Genomic DNA, 23,498 nt, shown 5'->3' with positions numbered 1-23,498 from the left:
AAGTATTATAGAGATTAGTTTTTTTGGTTAATATGCCGTGTTGCGCTTTTTCATTATTTGGTCAACGTTTCGGAGAGCATTACAGTGTCCATCATCGGGGCCGATGTTCTAATGATAAACATCTGCTTTGACGATGGGCACTGTAAAGATGTCCAAAACGTAGGATAAAGAAGTAAGGAATAAAACCCAAAAATTAATCACATTAACACAAATAATTTATCAAAATATACTAAAAATAGCTACCGCCTGAACAAGAAGCTAAGATCCAATGAGAAAAAGTATGCAAAGCCAGTAATGACAACAATTGGAAGACACAGGAAAGAAGGGTTAATGATTTGTTGTAGATGGTACGATAATTAAATACTATCTATAATATAAACCTTGTGATAGGTAGGTACAATAATCGAGTTTTCCTATAATATTAATAGGGGCTAAGAAGTGGTTTTTGGTGGTTATTTGTTTGTTGATACTAAGTATCACTGAATTCTAATAATTTTGACATTATTTAATATAGATATTGTTATCAGAATACGGGTATTAAGTATAGAAGGTAACGGAATTTAGGAATATAAACCACGATTAATCGGATGGTTATCCGCAAAATTCATCAAGCCAAATGTCAGGAACATGCGTGCACATTTGATACTTTATTGAATTGATATTCCTGAGCTATACATAATACAAACGCTTATTTATTAATTTCACTGATTCATTTCCAAAACGTTAATTTCACATTGGGTACGTTTAAACAATGTTTGACTGATATTCATTTCTGGATTTGAACACTTCAAATATATGTTAAGGCCCAGAAAGCTTTACATTTAGAAGGTAGATTAATAATATTAAAATTTTGTAAAATAATTTTCAAGCTGAATTTCCCATTTTGTACAACTCATTCAATAATTTCCCATTTTGTATAATTTGTTCAATAATGTAATCTTCTTTGTATTTTTATCTACTTTGCACCAAAACTCTACAACAGTGAGCTTATACAGGGTTTTCCAATAAGAGGTGTTATTTTGATATTCAATCGTAAAAGATCAATGGTTTCGTTGCTTGTGTGGCACGTAGTGCCATTTTGTTTAAAGTAAACGTTGTCCAGATCAATACCATCCCATTTCAACCATAAAAAATCATTAATCATCTCTCGATAGCGCAATCCATTCACCGTAACTGTTGCTCCAGCCTCATTTTCAAAAAAGTAGGGTCCAATGACTCCGCCGGACCATATACCGCACCAAACAGTGACACGTTAAAGATAGAAAGGCTTTTCAACAATAACTCTTGGGTTTTCCGAGCCCTAGATGCGACAATTTAGCTTGTTGACGAAGCCACCGAGGTGGAAATGGGCCTCATCACTCAAGATGATTTGTATTTGATTCACTCAAGTGAATTTTGATAATTTTAATGTGTTGTCGAAGCGTGTATCCTTCCATTTTTATAAATGGCGTAGTTTTTACTTGTCAAATTTCAAAAAATGACAGCTTCAAAAGAAACATCTACTGAAATAGCGGGCTATTCAAAATAGCACCTCTTATTGGAAAACCCTATATTTTATTAAGTGCATATCATATTTATTCATATCAGATTTGATTGTTCGCAATGTGATGCATGTAAATTTTTTTTTAAACATTAATAATTTTTAAATACATCTATTTGAATATCACTTTTGTTTTCGGTAATGAATGAGGAAACGGAAATGAACCCACGGATCGAGCGAAAACTAGCATATAGAATCGTTATCGATGACAACGCATTTCCCGTCAATAGGATGATAAGTTAATATTCGAAATAAATCTCAGTCCTACCATCTTGGCATTTAACAAGTTTTTTAAAGTATTCGACTCTAGTTCCTGGGTAGGAAGGTTCAATCCAGAGAAAACCTATATATTATTTATACGTATTATATATATACGTATTATATATATGGGTTTTTGTGGACGGAGGCGTAAATTTGATTTGTATACAAATCAACGTGTTTATAACTGAATTGATGAAATTTCGCACAATTGACCTTATAATCGACAGGAAGATCACTGTCTTAATTAGATTTCGAAAAACCACGCCTCCCTATTTCCCTCTTCTTAATGTAGTATTTTGGCACAACTTGATGAATTTTTGAACATTTGGTGTTCACAATTAAAGCAAAAATACCATTAACATCATCAGGTAATATCTACGTAAAAGTAAGAGACCCTTGGTTTGGCTTTGTTTTTCATACAAATCTACTGTTTTATTGCAGGATTGAAGAAATTTTGCATACTTGACTTTTAAAATTCTTCTTCTTTCGTATGTTGGGGGGGTCAGAGGGTAACATCTAGGTCTGCGAGCCATTCTAGGGCCTCAGGCGTCGCAATGTGAACCTCATGAATCCCGCCGGGGCAATGAATGGAGCGGGCATTTGTAGACCTCATGTTCGGTGGTCTGCACCGCACCACATTCACACTTCGTAGGAAGGTAACCATTTATTTTAAATTATTGAAAACTATCCCCACCCCCTTTCCCATCCCTTAAAAAAGCATTTTGATGTTTGGTGATGAAAGCTTGCTCAGTTGGTGTATTTACCCTTTTCTCATCCCTTAAAGCAGAACATTTATTCATGGTAATTATATCAAAATTATATAATATATTTAAGTTAATAAAATAGTTTGTTTATGTATACAGGGTGTCTGGAAACTCGTAGTACAAGCGGGAAACTAGTGAATCTACATCACATTTGGAGTCGATTTTGTAGTATATTTTTTTTTTATTTGAGCTTTCGTTATCGAGTAAATCGAGTTAGGAGTTGATTTTTTTTTTTTTTTTAATCAAATTCTTATAAATTATTACTGAAGATCAAAGTACCCAACTAATTAAAACTATTTGAAAGTAAAACAAATGAAGAAACTCGGATTTGAAGAATTATTTTGAAATCACCCTTCATTTAATCCGGTGTAATCATAAAATATTTCTGCTCTGCAGGGTTAAAACATCTGTTGCTCAACCCTAAACACCAAAAAAAACTTTAACCCTAAAATAGCCGAAAAATATTTTTTTTTGTTTTTTTTTTTTTTTTTTGTGAAAATGCTCAAATCAAAAAAATTTATGTTTATTTGGGTTCCCCATGTGGTGTAGATTCTCCAGTTTCCCGCTTGTACTACGAGTTTTCGGACACCGTGTATATAATAATAGTATGTTTGGTAAGATGATTCCTATTGATGAACGAAGAAAGGGGTGTTAACGGAATGTTTGAAGTGGAAGTGAATTGTATCGAGGTCGCGCGAGGAAGACTTGTGATAAAATAAATCGTTTGCATATTGTATGAGGCTGACCTTAGCCAAAAAGATGACATTAACAAAGGGACGCTTTAATAGCTTGGAAAAATAGCGGATAAACAAAAAAAGAAGTGGGAAGGGATTATATGACGTTGAATGGTAGATGAAGTTGGTGACGTCCAATGAAGATATGACACGATCTGTGAATTGAATACCATAAAAATAACTTCTTCGATAATCAAAATACACGGTGTCCGGAAACTCGTAGTACAAGCGGGAAACTGGAGAATCTACACCACATGGGGAACCCAAATAAACATAAAGTTTTTTGATTTGAGCATTTTCACAAAAAAAAAAAAAAAACCAAAAAAAAATATTTTTCGGCTATTTTAGGGTTAAAGTTTTTTCTGGTGTTTAGGGTTGAACAACAAATGTTTTAACCCTGCAGAGCAGAAATATTTTATGATTACACCGGATTAAATGAAGGGTGATTTCAAAATAATGCTTCAAATCCGAGTTTCTTCATTTGTTTTACTTTCAAATAGTTTTAATTAGTTGGGCACTTTGATCTTCAGTAATAATTTATAAGAATTTGATTAAAAAAAAACAATTTCTAACTCGATTTACTCGATAACGAAAGCTCAAATCAAAAAAAAAAATACTACAAAATCGACTCCAAATGTGATGTAGATTCACCAGTTTCCCGCTTGTACTACGAGTTTCCGGACACCCTGTATATTATTAGAATGTTTACCTTACCTCGGGCAACCCCGGGTACACTTCAGATAGTGTTTATGTAAGGTTGAATAAAACGATCAGTTTTGGTCAGTGAGATTTTACTTCATTTTCGTGGAGCTAATTTTCCACCACAGCATAATTTTGAAAGCGCGTTTATTTTAGGAGAAAGGTTATAAATCCTTTTGATTAATTTCTTCGTGTAACCATATTTGCATTGTCTCTTTTCTGGTCTTCTGCTTTGTTGAATTTATCTGAAAACTTCAATCTTTAATTTTATTTTTAAGGTAATAAAATATATAAATCAAAAGAAAATAGTAACACGCTTAACATTTAGTCGTTAAAAAAACGTCCCGAAAAAATCTTCATACCGATTACAATTTACATTTATATTGTACCTAATTCTTACTAAAATGAAAATATCTTATGTGTTTTTTTAAATTTATTCGTCGACAAAATATGTAGCATAAGCCTTGTCTTTCTTCTCATTTGGCTACTAAGGTTACATTAGTCAATAGATTTATATCAGTTTTATGGTAACCAATGTAAATAAAAAATGTTTTTAATACATAGTATTTCATAGCAAACTATCAACCGATCTGTTTACGGCGGAAATTCAGACGTTAAATAATAACCACTATTTAAAACTTTTATTTTTATTTTATTTGAATTATTTATTACAAATACAATAGCCACGTATTAAATGGAAATAATGTAACATTAAAATAGCTTTGTTTAGGTTAGGTAAGTTTATGTTAGGAAAGGTTAAGTTAGGTGAGGTCAGTGTCTGCCAAACTTTTTTAGTTGACGGCACACTGGTGAAAATGATTTGTTCCTTAAGAAGTAAATGTACTTTATCTATACGAATGTAACTTTTTTTAAATACTGTGTTCACTCGCTCACACTCACTACGATTCATCACTAAAATTTATTCCAGAATCACTGTATCCCTCGCATGTGTCTATATACGAACGTGACAAATATTGTTTCTCTGGGAGGCCACAAACATTTCATAGACGATTCACCTATTTATATTTCCGGCAGCGATATCATCCCAAAAACAACAGTCAAACTTCTGTCTATTAATTGAGATTCAGACTTTTTATTTAAAAGTCACATAAATAGGACTGTAAGCACCGGTTTTTTTCACCTAAGACAACTCAAGTCTGTCCGAAGAAATCTTCCTACAGAAGCAACAAAACTACTTACCAACTCTTACGTAGTCTCACGTCTCAATTACTGCAACGGTGTTTTTGCTTGCCTTCCAAAGTATCAATTTGACAAGCTTCAATCAGTGTTTAATGAAGCAGCGCGGCTCATAATCGGGGTTTCAAAATATTCGCACATTTCAGAAACTTTCGTAACTTTCACTGGCTCAAGTGCCCTGAAAGAATCCAGTACAAATTGTGCTGGATGGTATTTAAATCCATCAACGAAATGGCCCCACCCTACATCTCTGAACTATGCGTCCCGGAAAACACTGGTCTGAGGCAGTCAACTCTTAGATCCGCAATATCATCAGCTGTAGGCAAACTGGTGGAACCTATGTAAGCGCAAGCCAAATGCTTAGTTTGGTCGCGCTTTCGGAGCATCTGAGCCGAAGGCTTGTAATAAACTTACAGGAACTAAGATCCATAACAAGTTCAACAGAATTCAGGTCTTAACTAAAAACTTACCTTTTTAAGCTGTCATTCCCTTAAATTAAATATACCATTCCTGAGAGAAAGTCCAGTTATATCCAATTATGTCCTTAATCCTGTATCTAAATTTTGCTAATAAACAATAAGTTATTGTTAATTAATTAGTTTTAATCTCAAGTGACCTACCAGGTAAGTATTGTACTGTATATTATCTCCAAATATTGTTACTAATAACATAATTCATAGTAGAAATATTTTATATATTTATACAGCGCCCTTGAGGTGATTTTGCACAAAAACGGTTCTATAAAAATAATCCAAATATTATTATTATTATTAATTAAGAAGTAGAATTTACTAAAAATTGAAGAATTTTAAAGGAAAAGGAATTATTTAACAGTTTGCAGATTTGTTACCTCACACATTTTGGCAAACACTGGGTTAGATAATTAATACATCTCTATTAATGTAAAAGTCAGATATTTTATTTCATAAATTGTTGGCAGTGAATATTATTTAAAAGTTATCTTCTTTGTATTATTTACTTTAATAAGTATTAATTATGAAACGTATTTCCTCGAACTGTATTTATTCCAGCTTTATTATTAGAACAGCGAACAATTATTGCGTATTATTATAATGGATGAAAATCAACAAGCCAGGCGTTCATTACCTAATAACATGATAAAATAACGTTCAGCGACGGGGGATGGTAGAGCAGATGCCCAAGTCGGAATTGCCTACTTTCAAACATAACATATGTCGGAGGTGCTTGGAGGAGAACGCGATGGAACTATTAGACGAGTATTATGAGGCGGGCAATGGACTCACTTCTAAATCCAGGTCATTGAGTTTGCAACTTTCCCTATGGGCCACATCCGGAATAATTGCGATGTAAGGAGCGTCCTTTGACGGTGCATAATATGTTTACTTAATTGCGTATTATATATATATAATCAATATATATTATAAAAGTAAGTGTACAATGTGCGTGCCGCTAAAACTTAGAAACGAGTCCCGGTACGATCAAGGGATCTATATGGTGTAGTACCCCTCTAGGCGTGCTTTGAAGTCTCGCTCTCTACAAATTTCTAAAATAGTCTAGAACATTCGAGAGAATTTGAGAGCATTCCACAACATTCCAGAACATCTCGGAACAGTCTAGAATGTTGTTAAATGTTCGGGAATAGTCTGGGATGTTCGGGAAAATCCAAGAACATCCCAGATCATAATGAAGAACGGGATTACAGGCCGTTTCTTGATAAACTTTAGTAGATTCGTAATCGTGAAAATTCGTTGGTATTATCTCTAAATAGTATATATCAATATCCGCGTCTGTTTGTGCGCTTAGTTCTTCTCAATTATGCAACATAGTTTGATAAGGTTTTCACAACCATTTAGATTATTTTTCCGAAAAGGTTTTTTTTGTTTTATTAATTTCACATTCTAAAACATCAATTAACAACTTTTACTTCATAGACTATTGTTTCTCCTGGTGTTAACACAGTACAAACAAAATTTCTTCTAATTCTTTTTTTGTAATATAATATATAAAATTCTGCTTTATATTCTTATTATATATATATATATTTATTTTTTTTAAAAGAAAGACACACGTTCCCGGGTTAGGTTAATAACCTTACAATATTTGAAAATCTCCTACTACCACCACAGTAAGCGGAAAAATGTTGCTTGTGTTGTGATGGAGGACTTAGCCAGCCGAGGAATTGAACACACTACGCCTGGGTGGGAACCAAGCGTGAGTCAACTCAGCCACCAACCGGTCAATTATCAATGATCTTTATAGTTACATATATAAAAGTTAAACTTTAAACAGTTATGCTAACTTTTAAAAGATAAGTACCAACACAATAACATTCTTTTTCTTCTTTCGTATAGTGGAGGGGTCAGAGAGAGACATCTAGGTTTGCGAGCTATTCTCAGGCGTCGCCATGTGAACCTCATCAATCCCGCCGGGGAATGAATGGAGCGGGCATTCGTTGACCACACGTTCGGTGGTCTGCACCACACCGCTTTCACACATCGCAGACTTTTTAATGCACCATCTGTGCAACATAATAAAATTGATTGCGAGGAAGCAAACATAGTAACAAGAAACACCTGAAATACGTGGAGTGTAACGTCAAATTTGAGATTGTGAAATAATCATTGAAATAATTCATTCTTCAGTTAAAAATATTTTTTAAATTAAAACATAACAATAATGTAGATAAAAATATTTTCATTGTATGCCTAGGTAAGTGTATTATTTTGAACAAGAATAAAAACAATAACAATGGCATTTTCTCATCTTTGTATAGTTGGAAAGCAACTTATTCTTTTGGTGTTGTTTACCGATATAGTAATTATTAAATTCATGGGGCTAACAGATTACTATACCCATCGTGGCTTGGCCTATTTCACCATATCACTTACCGTAAACTACCAAAGGGAATATATGGCGATCGATATGCTAAAATATTCCAAGCCACGAGAATATAGCCCGCTTATAGAGTGATCTGTGACAGACTTCACTTGCTAACCTTTAAATTTTTAATATTTTTTTAAAGATTATTACGGGAACGTTGTTCATGTTTTGAGAGTAATAAACATTCTTAAGTTCATTAAACTAAAAACTAACTAAGTTCCGCGGTTATCTGAATAAACAATTATCACTTTTATTTGCTGATAGCATCTACTTTATGCCCTCGTCACCCTTATAACAAATGAAATAAATGAATAAAGGGGTTGTGAGGGATTGCTATCTGCTGCCTGGGGCGGCTATGCATGTCCGTCAGATGGTTACCTGCGAGCAGGGTGGGTGGGAAGGGAAATAGACTACTAGAATAGTGGCAGGGGTGCCTCGTCACGCACTCGCCCTAAAATAATAAAATGATACGCTAATACACTACTTTTTACCCTCATGCAACTCATTTTTAGAACCGGTGAGTCACTGCATTGCCGGACGATGTGTCATTGCTACTAGCTACCGTGTATAAATAGAATAAAATCACGCATTTCATAGTCACTGGGTAGACTGATGGGTGCGGTGATCGATATCGCAGGTAACTATTACTCGGAACGATGACACAAAGAGTATTTTGTGTCAATAGTTTCACCTTTTTTCTACCCTATATGAACTCATTCAATAAAATGACGATGTAGTACTGGCGTTGTACACACATACTTTCTTAGATTTTAATGTCTACTTAATCGATAAATTTTGTGAAATTAAAAAAAAAAAAAAAAAAAAAAAAAAAACCAAAAACAAATTCGATCTCTTCGAGTTTAAATTATCATTATAATATTTAAAATTGTAAACTTATTGCTTCTTCCACCCAACTATATTTAAGCTAGAAGACATACCGCTACATCACGAATATTGTGTCTTCTCTGGTGGTTGTAAGTTCCAAATACCTGTTATATACTACGAATAACGACAACAACCATGAGATTTTGAATTCATTGTTAGCGCAAGAATATAAACGTTGATTTATGTAATGCATATATACGTACATATGCATAAAACGGTTCCATGATAACTCAATATAGTGACAATTCAACACACTTTTAACAACTGATATAAAGTCATTAGAAACGATGAAAAAAAAAATAAACCTAACCTAACCCACTTAACCCAGTTAATAAAGTTTTGTTTCATCACTTTCCATGACTTTATATAACTTTTTAAAGATGTGATGAATTATCATTTTGATGAGTTATCCGGTCACCACATAAAACATTTGTGTAGTTAAAATCATCACTTTAATAGAATCTTATTGAATTAAATTCAATTAAAGAATAATGCATCCGAAAGAATCTAACCTTTTTAGACCAGAATTTCACATATAGTTGCCAGTTCTTCCGGAGCCCATTTAAAAATATTTTTTATCAGTACCAACTTGAATATAAACTTTCACAGTCTTTGTCCAATGTGTAACATAATCACAACAACATACAAGAATATAAAAAAAATTGGTTAATATTTGAGATTTTCGCGGCCAAATATAGTGTTTGATTTTTGTTGTATTATTCCGTGTTTCGCTACCTCCTTCTTTAGCAAACATTTCGGAAAGCATTACAGTGTCCATCATCAGGGCAGATTAGTGATAATGGATACTGTAATGCTTTCCGAAATGCTGTCCCAAACGTTTGCTAAGGAAGAAGTTAGCGCAACATGACATAATACCCCAAAAATAAATCACTCTAATCGAAGTAAATTTGTTTGAAAGTCAGAGGGGGGTGAAAAAGAGAGGTTTTTTTTCTGAAAAATGCATGGTTAAGTACCTAGCGTGTTGGCCTTAGTCTTTTGTACGTATTGAATATTAATTTTTTTTTAAATATCTAAATAAGTATTATAATGCTATGAAATGACACACGCTTTTGATTAAACAAAGTTAAATCAGGCTTCTTAGGGTGCTCATCCGACTTAACGCGTTCGCTATTTTGATTTAAATGAAAGCAAAATAGGCATGTGTTAACACTCATTAATACTGTAGAACAAACACCAGCCTCAAGTCAGTAGGTATTTAATTCTTAATTACAAGCTGTTTCAAGAAGTGCCGATCTAACATATAGTTTGGCTTCCATTCGGTTTTAAGCGCCGGCTTTTACAAGCGGCTCCGCAAACAGATTACACCGAAAGATACATAAGGGCGATCAATCTAGCACGGAATTGGTTTCCTACAAATTAAATGTTCAAACTTCCCACCAGAACCGTTTAAAACATTCGCTTTATCAACATTATTTTGTATTTAAGTAAGTATTCATAATTTTCTGGTACTTTGTAAATGGGCTGGGTAAGTGAGCTTATAAAACTTTTTCCCAATTTCATTTGTAACGTAAACCAAATGTCGTGTGAATTGTTAAATATTTTGTTTTTTTCTTACTTTCTTGTAATGTCATTCGATCGAAGTAGTTTCAAATGATGATTTTTAACTAGATCATAATGATGTCGATTTTACAATCTACGATTTGTGAAGCTGAAAGTATTTATAAAATATTAGTTTCATGAACATTGCCTTTTAAAATGTAACTCTAATTTTTTGTTGAAAAACAATTAGAGAGACCATCAGATTTACCTTTCGAAAGAACACCTTTAGTAATTTTTACAAATTATTAGTTATTTTGATTTAGATCCGTCAAAAAATAATCATGACATTGTTATTAAAATTAAATTAATTTGGTTCTTACTTTATCGCTTGTCTAAATTGATCAGTTCTAGTTTTGAACATCATTACTTTGCACCGGCTGATTTCACAAAACTTATTTACAACCGAAATTTGATATTCAATATACCTTCCCGTATTGTTTTCAAACTCTAGCTTGAAAGTAACAATATTTTTGACGAAGAAAACTCTTAAAATTACTCTTTTTCGTTTCGATATGTTTTATCGTCATTTTCCTCGAGAAGACGCTTTCAGACATCTCTATCCTGTGCTGTGACTTCATCGTATCAGTCCATTCCTGATTTGGTCCCTCATCACTCAGCCTTTTCATCTGCTTTCCCTATTTTATGTTTATAACTTATCAACTAATATCAACATAAGTATGTAGCCTATCTTTAAATAAATCTATATCAATTGATTTTTCTACTATGAACCAAGTACGGAAGCAAGTATACCAATCCAAGTAATTATCTCCACGTCTGAGGAACAAACGCATCGGCGATAGCGCCGACAGCAGACATAGCCGCTCCTAAACCTTCCCCCGCTGAGATTATGAAAACAAAATCATCCACTTCCCGCGCAAAGAAAGCACCAACTCGCATAAACCGATACACGAGAGGCTGTTGAGATATTGATGTTAAGAAACAAATCAAACTTTTATGCATTAAAAACCTTGCCGTTTTAAGAGCAAGTCGAGAAATCAATATTGACAGAATATTTAATATACATCTAATACTTATATTATGTAACTAATAATAACCTACTATATTGTGTAATTATATTATGTAATTGTTATATTATGTAATTCGTGTATCTTTTTTTTTACTAATAAAAAAAAACTAAAAAAAAAAAAAAAAAAAAAAAAAATTTGAATTCTTTTGGTACGTGGGATGATTCAAATTAAAGTTTTGACATTTGTGCGTGTTATATTTACAATATATTTATTTAACTTACAAAATATACATGTTTTAAATTTTAATTAAATATTCAATAATTTCCAACATAAGCACTTAAGCGCTGGTAATTAGAGTTAAGTACGAGCATTTCAGTTAGTACCTACCTACTTTACTAGTAATTAGGCAATGAAAGTATTATTTGATCCTCGTCAAATATATTGAGTACCAACCTAAAAGTAAAATAATTATAAAAATAACTGCACTTACGTAAGTAAAGAAAAGAATAGTACCCATAAATTAATAAAACCAATTTGTTTCCAGTGGCGTGGAGCCCATGAAGGCTGAATAGTTGTGCCTATCTTTTTTTTCAGATTTCTTGTAATTGTTCCAGAAATTTATGAAATTTCACTTGCCACGATCATTCTTCCGTAAGAAATTGTTTCTGCTAGGCAAATTTATATGTGTATTTTTCATGTTGAAATTTGCCTCGCCTTATCCTCCATACATTATTATGACGTAGTGAATAATGATTATCAACACCTGAAAAGCTACAGCATACCCTCGGTCAAGGGGCAATCTACGCCATAGGTAGTTACATAGATAAAGAATAGAAGTACATATTAATATTAAAATAAAACTAGGTAGTAATACTATCGTATGGAAGTAACACAAAATATTCATATTTATAATAAACTGCAACTTGATGCGATTTCTTTGCAGTCGGCCAAAAAAGGAACATACAACTGTTTTTTTTTCAATATATGTACACTAACCATCTTCAAGACTGCAAACTCTACTTACTCCAGTAAGTGGAACTACAGTTTTTTTAACCAGTACGATAGTTTTAGTACATTAAATATATTGATTGAATATTTTTCTTTATTTTAAACTAAAAGAGTTAATTTTATCCGTATTATATCTTTGATATTCACGTACTAACTAGCATTTGTCTGCCCAACGTTACTAATTTTGCCAAAGGTTGTAAATCCTGGTCTTCATGGTAATAACTTGATAAATCAAAATAATTGCCACAGATTGTTTTATTAACACGGTTTATTAACATTTATAATTTATTTTTTTAACATTTACTATATGTGTTACATCAAATGTTCTTGCTACTGTGTTAATATTGTAACAGTAAGTAAGATAGCCTGTTATTACCTACCGCTAATACTTTTTAAAGAAGTGGAGAAAGAATTGCATAAGCCTGCAGTATTTATAAGGTTTGACAGCTAAAATCAATGGAAAAGAGGAAAGAGGAAGCTACAAGCCAAAAATGTGTATATTTTTGGTAAACCTTAAATTTTAGGTAATATGCATTAAAATTGCTTGAAAAAATGAGTCTAGAAACGTTTGATTTCAAGCACAAAACTGATTTTTATTTATTTTGTAAATAATTTTATAAGAAAGAAAAAACTTAATAAAGTGAAACTGTCACAGATAATTTTAGCTATAATACTGTATTTTTTAAAAGTTGTTTCCTTAACGCGTTCATACATTTATATTCAAAAAAATATTTTTTTAGTACTTTACGTTTGTATTTTTTATTGTGTCACTTATTGTTTTATTTGTATTCTACTCAAGCGAAACGATAGAAAAACCTTCAATTTATCTATAACATATTTTTGGTATTAACTATGTAAACCAATTCGTTATAAAGATTAATCAAAATAGTGATTTAGCATTAAGCTTCGCATTAAATATAAAAAGCATTTTTATGTTTTTTGGGTTTTATTTACACGGAGTAAATTTTACTACAAAGATGCAGTGACATGCTGAATTAAACTAAAAATTAAAAAAAAAGAAAAACATCGATTAATGAAATAATAACCATAATTTTAAAGAGGAAATGATCTTGCTCCGAAACTAACCAGCATTAAATGCTGTAATAATTTTTGTTACAGCGCATAAAACAGTTAATTAGATTTTTAATGATGTTTCATAAAGGTATTGTTCACATTTGACAGGCGGACGTTCTATATTATGTTATTACCTGGGCCAGGCAACCAACTTTTCTTATTTTAATTACCAGGGTCAGGTAAACCAACCTGCCAACACTATGCATTCAGTAGTTATCTACATAATAATGATTATATTTACTTGTATAATAGATGCGTGAAGGTAACTATGTACAATACCTTTTGTATACCAAAAATAATTACGACAGTAGCTTATCTATATTATTCAAAGTACCTTTTCAGTATGATTTTTAATCTAGATAAATGATTTAACAGTCTTTTCTCCGGAACAATCCATACGCGCTTAAATCACACATTTTTGTCTTGCTTACCATTCAGTTATTGTACACATATTTTTTATTTTTTTATAGTAGGTTTTGCACAAACTTGAAGTGAATATAAATTGAATAAAAATTTTACTTCGCTTTGACGGTTTTTACATTCTAACTAGAAACTCTTATTTTAACGATGTACAATGTGTACCTGTCTCTAAGTAAGATAATACAAATCGTGTATTGCTTATTTTGTTCTAGTATTTTAAATAATAATTACTGCCCATATTTGAATGCCCAAAATCAGCATTGGTAATAATTGGAAATGCAAGATGAAAAAAGATCCCATGAACTTTATGATTACATTGCATACATTATGAAAAGACTACAAATTTAATGACACTAAAACTCACCATTCGAGAATTCCTTTACATATGTTTTTTAATGTTCCAAAGAAAGAACTAAAGAACATAATATGAAGTAAGCCATAATACAATTGTGCAAATTTCAAGACATCAACTCTTACTGCTCCACAGTTTTAGTTTTTATAAAAATCTTTCTGGTTTATTGCAATCAATAAACTAAGAAGGGACAGAAGAGGGAGAGATCTCCCAGCAGCAGAGCGACCAGATTTCGATTTCCGCATCCTTTAGCTTTACACACAAGGCGTATGCTATTGCATACTTCTAACGATACATAATATATGTTTATTATGAGGCTGTAAAGACTGAAATTGTCTGCGTTTAAATATTGAGATTAGCGTCCTTTACACAACGAAACCTCGAATCATCTGCGGCCGCTTTCATTAAATTTACTAGGGCCTTTATTTCCCCCGGGACGGCTACTTCCTTCACCAACGAGGATTAAGGGACTGGCTGCAGCGTAATAAAGTTCAAAAAAATTCACATTCAAAACAGGGCAATTCACGGGGAATCTTTTCACCTCATGAATATTTCATGTGACATTGTTCGCGCCGAGGAAGGGTTTGATCTGAGAGTTTTTAATTGAGACCTATTCCACTTCTGTTGTCTTAAGTTTTTGGGTTTTAAAAAAACAGCGTTTTTTCTATTTATATTATATCCGAGGTTTTAACTGCTCTGTTACGCACATTCAAGTACTTCTTCCGTTTTAGGCGATGCATATTTTTATCAGTTAAATTGGAACTCCTTCAATTCCCTTTTATTGTATTATGTAAATGCAAAGGTGATTCATAACAAAATACTAGCAGTTATACTCGGGGTGCATAAGTCAAATGATTCATCAAATGTGATTCAACCAGCCAGAAATGCCACCCTTAAGTGAATATAAGAAAAAGTTATATTTTCGTTATTTACTGATCAGCACAAAATATTAATCTGCATATTTATTTATTTCACTGTCATTTTTAAAATGGTTTGTTGTTTTAAAATTATTAGAAGTTGTTTTTTTTAAACACTGAAAGAACTGTTAGGCAGAGGTGAAATAATCTCTTTATTACTGCAATAAGGCATATTATATACTTATGTCGTTAAAGTTGTATTACTCCTTCACTAACAATGTATCTATTAATATTAAGTACTAAGCAGTGAAATAATCTAATTTTGCGCAAATGGATGCATGGTTTGAATTTTTAATTAAATAGTTCTTACATCATATAAGCTGAGCAAATTTAACAAAAAAAAAACAATTGAAACACTAAACATCCTAATTATTCATATGTTTTCCTTATACTGGCTACAAATTATAATAATCGTTTTGTGTTTGGTTGTATTTAACCTTTTTTTACGTAAATATTACAGTCTAGCAATTTATAATGCTGACAAATTTACCTTTTAGGTATTTTGTAGGTATGTCTTAAAATTTTTCGTTTAGGTACTGTATATTATAATACGGGATTATGTAAACTAAATATTAATGTGTAAATATTGAATTGATCAGAGAATCGTTAGAAGGGGCGTTAATGTGGCATATGATATGCATAAAATACGCAAAATTGCACACGGCTTAATTTTTTACGGATTATTATTACTGGGTGTTTCAGATGTTCTGACGATGGCTTATTAATTAATTTCATTGTTAAAAAAGGTATATTCCTAATCCTTGACGGGGATTCAAAACAAAGAATGGAAAATCAAATATAAAAAATTATACTTGCTAATAAAAATGGCTCATGAAGCAATTATGAAAAAAATGCGAACCACGAAACTCTAAGCAAGAAAACCTGAAAAAATAATTTTCATGACAATAATGGTCGCAGTAAGAGAATTTTTTTCCTGACTGATTGTTTCACAGAATGTAAAATTCATCAAATTTCGAAATTAAAATTCAAGTTCTGTGAAAGTTCTATTCAAGTTCTAACACTATTCATCAAGGGCTGATTGTTTCACAGTAATTTGATGAATTGTTCAAATTCTGTGAAACAACCCGACCTTATAGATAATCTTTTATTTGCTGTTGGATTAAATATTTATTTTGCTTACTGTGATGGAGATAACAAAAAACATCGCATTTTTTTACACCAGAGATCACTTAACAGTCTTTATTATTTATCTAACATGGTTCTATGATAAAAATGACTGCGACAAAACTGAACAAAGTTGAAAAGTGATTTAAAGTCATGTAGTTTGTTAAAAAAACTAATCTAACCTAACCTTACATATATAACCTAACCTTACCTAACAAAACGTTTATGTTCTGTTTTGTCACAATTAAATTGTATCTATTTCCCAAAAAATGCACTATCCAAAACAACCTAATGAATCCGTCTTTTGTCCACCCAACTTGCAAAGTAACAAGAACATAAATCCTACCTTCTACTCGATTCTGATGACCACTTTGTATGTTTTATTCGTGTCTTGATAGCTCCTCTTCAAAGTCGAAAATAGGAAATCCGTAACAATCATTTGGATGCCTGGACAGAACATACTGCCATCTTGGGAAATAAAATTACAGTTTCTCGGCATAGTGGGGCACTTCCAACCCGATCATTAATCCAACCAATTTCATCCCCTTAAGGACCCACAAAGAAAAACCCACATTCCGTACTGAATATTGGTATAATATTATTCCAAAGAAACCTACTTTGCCTTAAATCAAAGAGTTTATCGACCAAAACCGTGTTTAACCAATTCTCTCAACTATCCACTAAAATGTGAACCCTGATTCACATAAACATTAAACATGAATATTGCTTTAAGTACACATTCTTACTGTCGGAACTGTAGATACGTACCTACTCCATGTGCTTTAGAATTGTCTAAGTATTGTAGATCACGCAAGTTGCCTCACTCTCAAGTTACCCGATGTATAAAAAAAACATTATCTTCAAATAAATCAAATAAAAAAACCAACTTTTTTGTGTGTTCTCTCCTGCATATTTATATTTCCCCGTCTGCATATTGTTTTGTGTGTTAAACAATATGCAGACGGGGAAATATAAATAGAAAAAGAGATATTTTATTCCATCCTTAATCTCTCTTTCATATTTAAATGAACTTTGAAGATTTTCATATTATTTGATTTATTTACTAGGTGACCTATACCCGGCGTTACTCGAGATTATGAATGTTGTGTAGTCAAATTTTGAGGTGAATTCTAGTTTACTCAAAACCTGGGTGCATTTTTAAGGTGGCAATAAAATTATCATAGCAATTGAAAAATCTTACTTATTGAATTATTTGCTTCACTTGATTTTGCTAATTTTGCCGTGGGCGTCTTTTACTTCTTATTTCAAGAAGAAAGACAAGACTCTACAAAACCTTTCACTTACATTCTCCTTACACCCTTTTTTTCTTCGTCGCTTACGCCAGATTTTACCACACTTAAGTATTTGATTAATTTGATCGTGCCATATCTTCTTCGGATTTCCATGGCTTTATACAGCATTCGCTAATATGTATACTGTACACCACATTATTAAAGAAATACATTAAATGGACTTTTATTCGACTGCGTATCACACATCAGTGCAGAGGTAATGTGTTAAACTAAAAACTTACCTTTTTAAGTTGTCGTACCCTTAAATTAAATATACCAATCCTAAGAGAAAGTCCAGTTATATTCAATTTTTCAATTAAGTCCTAAACCCTGTATCTAAATTTCGCCAATAAACAATTAGATAATGTTAATTAAGTGTTAATCTCAAGTGACCTACCAGCTAAGTATTGTACTGTATATTTTCTCCATAAATAGTTAAGTAATAACACTGTAGAAATGTATTATAGTTTGTACAGCGCCCTTGAGGTGTTTTTGCACAAAAACGGCGCTATAAAAGTCATCCAGGTATTATTATTATTATTAAGTCTTCTTTGGGCGTCCTAGACTTCTTCAATCATTCTCACAATTCTATAAACAATCCTGGCTCCAATAAGAACAACCTTTGAAATTTTCAGTGCAATCGTTCTAGTAGTTATTGAGTCTATAAGGCACAAACGAAGAAATAATCTAATTTATATATTTAGATTTTACAATAAAAATGGGACATGAAGCGTTGCAAATATTTTCCTCCCCCTTCACATAAAAGAGATCAAATAATTATTTTGAAGCATTGACATAATCAAATTGGCATCCAGAATAATAACTTTGAGTAAATTTGTCTTCTGTCAGTTTGTTTCCTTAGCCGGATTAAAGCCTCCGGGGCTGTTTCCATTCTGCGCGGCTCAATGCTCAGCACTGACACGTGTTTTCGCTCGACCTGACTATCAGATCTCATCTATCCAGCGAGTGTCGGAGAAACGGGTGGTTTTGCGCCTTCTTTGTTCCTTCCGTGCGCCGCTGAATGACGAGATTTGTCATCGATTGTTCGGCTTTCAAGCGACGGGTCCAGCCCTACAATCGGCAAATTAATTGTTTGGAGTTAAAGTAGGTTGGCCACGTTTAGTCAAACTGTTACGTGAAGCTGAGTTGATTGCTTTCTTTCACGCTAACTAATTAGATAAATATATAAAATTTACACTTTTAACAATTTATAATTCAGTGTTTAACAAACCTTTATCTACTGATCATTGGAATTAATGTTATCCTACTTGATACAGAAAGTCGATTGTTGGAAGGTAAAAATACACTAAAGCAATAAACAAGAGCAGCGTGGTTATTGAAGGATATACCTCTGAGATTATTGAATACCTAGAGCGCAGAAAATATGGACACCAGAAATTTATTTTCTTTTATTTTTTATTAGTTGCCACTATATACTTAAACTTGCAAAGGTACAAAATAAGGTGTATAAAAGTGCAAAGATGCTTCAAGAATAAGATATTAAATTACAATTATTGAAGAGCCGGATGAAAAACCATTTTGCTAAAAATTCAGTTTTCAGAAGAGTAAAATACGTTCAAAGCTTATTGAAATTCTTTGTGTACATGGGTATAAAATTTGTAAGTATTTAGTGTTTTATTGAGAGTTTATTCACAGTTGAAATACATTTATAAAGATATGAAAAAAAATGCTTAAAATACATGTATTTGAATGTCACTTCTGTTTTCGGGAGTGAAAAATGAATTAATCCAAATCTTGGAAGTGGAAATTAACCAACTTCACGATATGCGATCAAGCTGAAACTTGGCAGGTAGATTTGTTTTCGATACCAATGCATCAACTTTTCGTGGCAATCACGTACACATGCGGACATATACAGCAGGCAATGAAGGAAATGAATGTCAGTCTTACCGAATAGGCATTTGGCGAGGCTGGTAGTGTTGTTGACTCCAGTTTCTAGGTAATAACTTTTAATCATCAGCCAAACCAATTTTTTGTGTTTTAAAAACTTTTTAAATAGATGTATTACTGTGAAAAACTTTGTTTTAATTGGTTCCATTTTTACAAATCTTTGATAAAAATAATTAAAAAAGGTTTCAAGTTGTTCTTGCATTCATCTGAAACAAATTGAATAATTTGTAATTGAATGCGATTTTGGAGACAATTTAAATTAAAAAATTTTAAATTTAGCCACAAAAAACATTTATTTTTTTTATTTTGACAAACATTATGAATCATATTTAAAGTAAAGGTGAATAAAGTAAAGAGGAAAAATAATGATTATAATTCAACGTATTGAAAAATTATATTAAGTATTACAACCTAAGCGCAGGGGTTATTTTAAATATTAGGTGAGACGCAAACATAAGCAGGAGTGATTCAGTTGTTCAAATTGAACATCGTTTGTTCTACGACTTTGAAATAAATGACATTATTTACAAAATATCATTGTTCAAAATTAAAATCCAATTTTTTTTACCCTTTCTACTGCTTCATCTGAACATTCATCACAGAAAGTTAGAATATATATTATGAAGCCATTCAGCATTTCGAAGCTTCGTAAATTTAAGCAATGATACCATTTTTTTTTTACTCTCAAGAAGTTTTAGGTATTCCAAAGACACAACTTTTGATGGCTCAATAAAACAAAAGTTTGTAAAACAGTATTTTATGAACAAGATATAGAGAGTTTTTTAAAAAAAACGGATTACAATAGATCATTCAGACACACTCGCAAACTCGCAACAAAAGATGGATACAAGAATCACTTTTATTTATTTATTTATTTTTTATAATATTGATTACATTTTATGCTTTTGACTGTCCAACTTGGAAGGATTCCCGTTTTAGGACAGTCAAATTTACAGGTTTCAAGTTATCGTAGACGAATACGGGATTTAAGACTAGATAAAATAAATATGTTAAAACGAAGATACATAAAAACATGCATTAATAAGATACATATAGGCGTTCTTTATAAATAATTAACAAATTAGATTTTTTTAGTAACATTTCGGAATCAGTCCTGCCTAGATCCAACTACCATTTTTTCACTCTTAGACCGAAGGATGACAATTCACACAGTTTCAGCTGAGAGGGGATTTTATTATATATTTTAGGACCGAGATATGAGAATAGTTTTTGATAAGCCGCTCTGTTGCTTGTTGGAACGGAAAGGTCATTTCTTCCCTTACTTCTGGTTTGATGTTTGTGTTCGGCTGTTTTCATTTTTTTTTTATGAACATGGATTACATTTTTTTTATATGGCACTGTCGGACATCTAGTACATTAACTTGTAACTAATTTTTGAACTTCGTCTGTGTAAAACCTAGAAAAGTATTTTTTACATTGCAGAACAAAGAAGGAGACGTTACTGACGTGGAATGTCTTGGGTACCACTATTCGATAAAAAATGTTAATCATTTATAAAATTTAAGCATAACCCTGATTAATATTGTCTTGGAAGTCTTTGCTTTAAACTATTACATTATATAATATGGATTCATTTCTAAAGAAGACAAATCATAATAAATAGTTAAATCATTTCTACGGCGCCATTTTAGTTGACTGAGTGTAGCGAAGTGTTGTTTCATTTCGTTAGTCTATAAATGTGTTGTTTGTGTTCTGTGTCCAAAGTGGTAAAATAATATAAAAAACCCCACTTAAAAATAATTTATTTAATTGATAACTAAAGTGAATTAACGACACACATACATGAATTACATACAAGCATTTTAATAGAACCGTGAAAAGGTAAAAAAGTTTTTCTTCTTTTTTTAAATTTAATTTTTCCAATTTGGGAGGCGGGTGTGCGTACCGCCACCCAGGGAATAATTTATAGGATAACCAATACCTCTGCCACAGGTCACTCGAAGTAGTTCGCTACGATTGGTTTAGCTGGGGTGCACAGATTCACCCGTCGATGTGTGTTTCAGGACGCACCTGCCCACAAGTTGTATGGCGTGCCAGATCGAGAGAGGCTGATTTGGGGAGACCCTTTGACCTCTCCAGCTGGTCTCTAGACCCATCGCCTTGCACCGCGTCCTATGTCCGTCACTACTAGACATAGATCCTTCCCAGACCTTCCTCACTTACTTTTCCTTAAAAAATACCCTCCTCACCGCATCCCAAAAGATGACATAGGCTTTTAGGGAAATTATTTGGCCTACACACGCCCCCTGTGTGGTCTATAAATAATCATTAGTCTTTAAAATTTATTATAATTTTTACAGCGGAAAATCGTTCGTTTGTTTTCTATTGGTGGATATAATTAATAATTTCAATTCATCGCACAAAGGCAGTAACGTATGTTTTATTTCGTGTAAATGTTTGCCAATCACGCAGTTGATATTAAAATAGCAATAAAATGGATGACATAACTGAAATTGACCGCTTAGCATAACACTAAAAATGACACGATAACAACAAATGTAATGGTTTGAATCAAATCAAATGACGAAATAAACTAAAAAAATGATTGAAGCATGACATCGATATTAGTCATGGATAAACCAATTCGACTACAGACTATTTATTTTATTTTCAATTTTGGTTAAAATACGCAGCAAAGTAATAATAGTGTTTTTTTTTTATTCACGAATAGAGCGTTGAGTGCAATATTCTGTCTGCCATATAAATGAATTACAAAATATAAAATTGAACATGGGAAAAATAAAATAAAATAGTTAAACACAGCACTTGTGGCTTGAGGGAAAATCCCCATCTGTGGTGTATGGGCGCGCCATGCCAGTGGGCAATGGCCTGGACGAGAGTATTTTCCGATTTCCGGTAGCTAGTGTGGTGAGCCCAAATTATGTATGGTGATTATATGATTACGAACTGAAGCTGCGTACTCATCTCAACAGTAACTGTTGCATTCACAATAACCAAGCACCAGTGTATACGCCATCTTCGAATTCTGCGTTTTATTTCGGCGAATGCTATGGTTTTTGGTAACGATAACAGTTACTGTTGCAGTTCGGAGATTAGTCGCATGCGTTTTTAGTCGCATGCGTTTTTCAGGCACACTGTATGTGGATTGTAGGTAGGTAAGAAATAATAAATAGTATTAAGAAAGAGGTGTTACGTGCCATCATCGTTCTCGTATTTTCTGTCATTCGAAGGCGATAGTCGATAACGTTAATACGACTTCTGTCGAGTACTACTATAACTTATCCATATTGAATTATATTTCTGAGAGTTCGTTATACGTAACGTACTTCCAGAAATAAACTTAATTTTTTGCTTTTACTAAGGCGCGCACGGCGCTTGTAACATGAGTAACATATCGTATTCAACTGTTCTATTTTTAAAATAATATTTCACTTCATTAATGTTTTTTTGTATGGTTTAAAATTAAAATAAAAACAGTTAATTTGCATTGGGCAGTTTTGTAAAGGTTCTGTTCGAACAGCAGTTGTGGTAAACAATATGTCTATTAGTGTTTAATTAACCCTTCAGGCATCTGCCATATTAAATAGATTGAATATTATTTCTAAACGTATCCAAAAACTGAAATCTGTTTTTGAAAGGTGATGAAATACCATTTGAAATTGTATCATAAATATATTATATTAGAAATACAAAAATATTTAATGCCAAAATAAAAAAGTTTTTTTACCTATAATACTGAAATTGAATAACTGAAGATGAAAAAAATACATATATTTATGGTCAAATGTATTTTAAACATTATTATTACATAGATTTTTTATTTTTCATACAAAAACAATTAGTAAAAAATTCACAAAGTTTCATAAAATTTTCTCAAATTGCGGTCGGAACCTTTGGTTTCATATGGTGTATATTTTAAGTATTTTGTGGTTAAACTCTACGTTTAA

Source organism: Hesperophylax consimilis, chromosome 23, assembly GCF_061612785.1.
Source record: "Hesperophylax consimilis isolate HC1 chromosome 23, BYU_Hcon_1.0, whole genome shotgun sequence".
Lineage (NCBI taxonomy): Eukaryota > Metazoa > Arthropoda > Insecta > Trichoptera > Limnephilidae > Hesperophylax > Hesperophylax consimilis.
Note: the sequence above shows the minus strand (reverse complement) of the source record.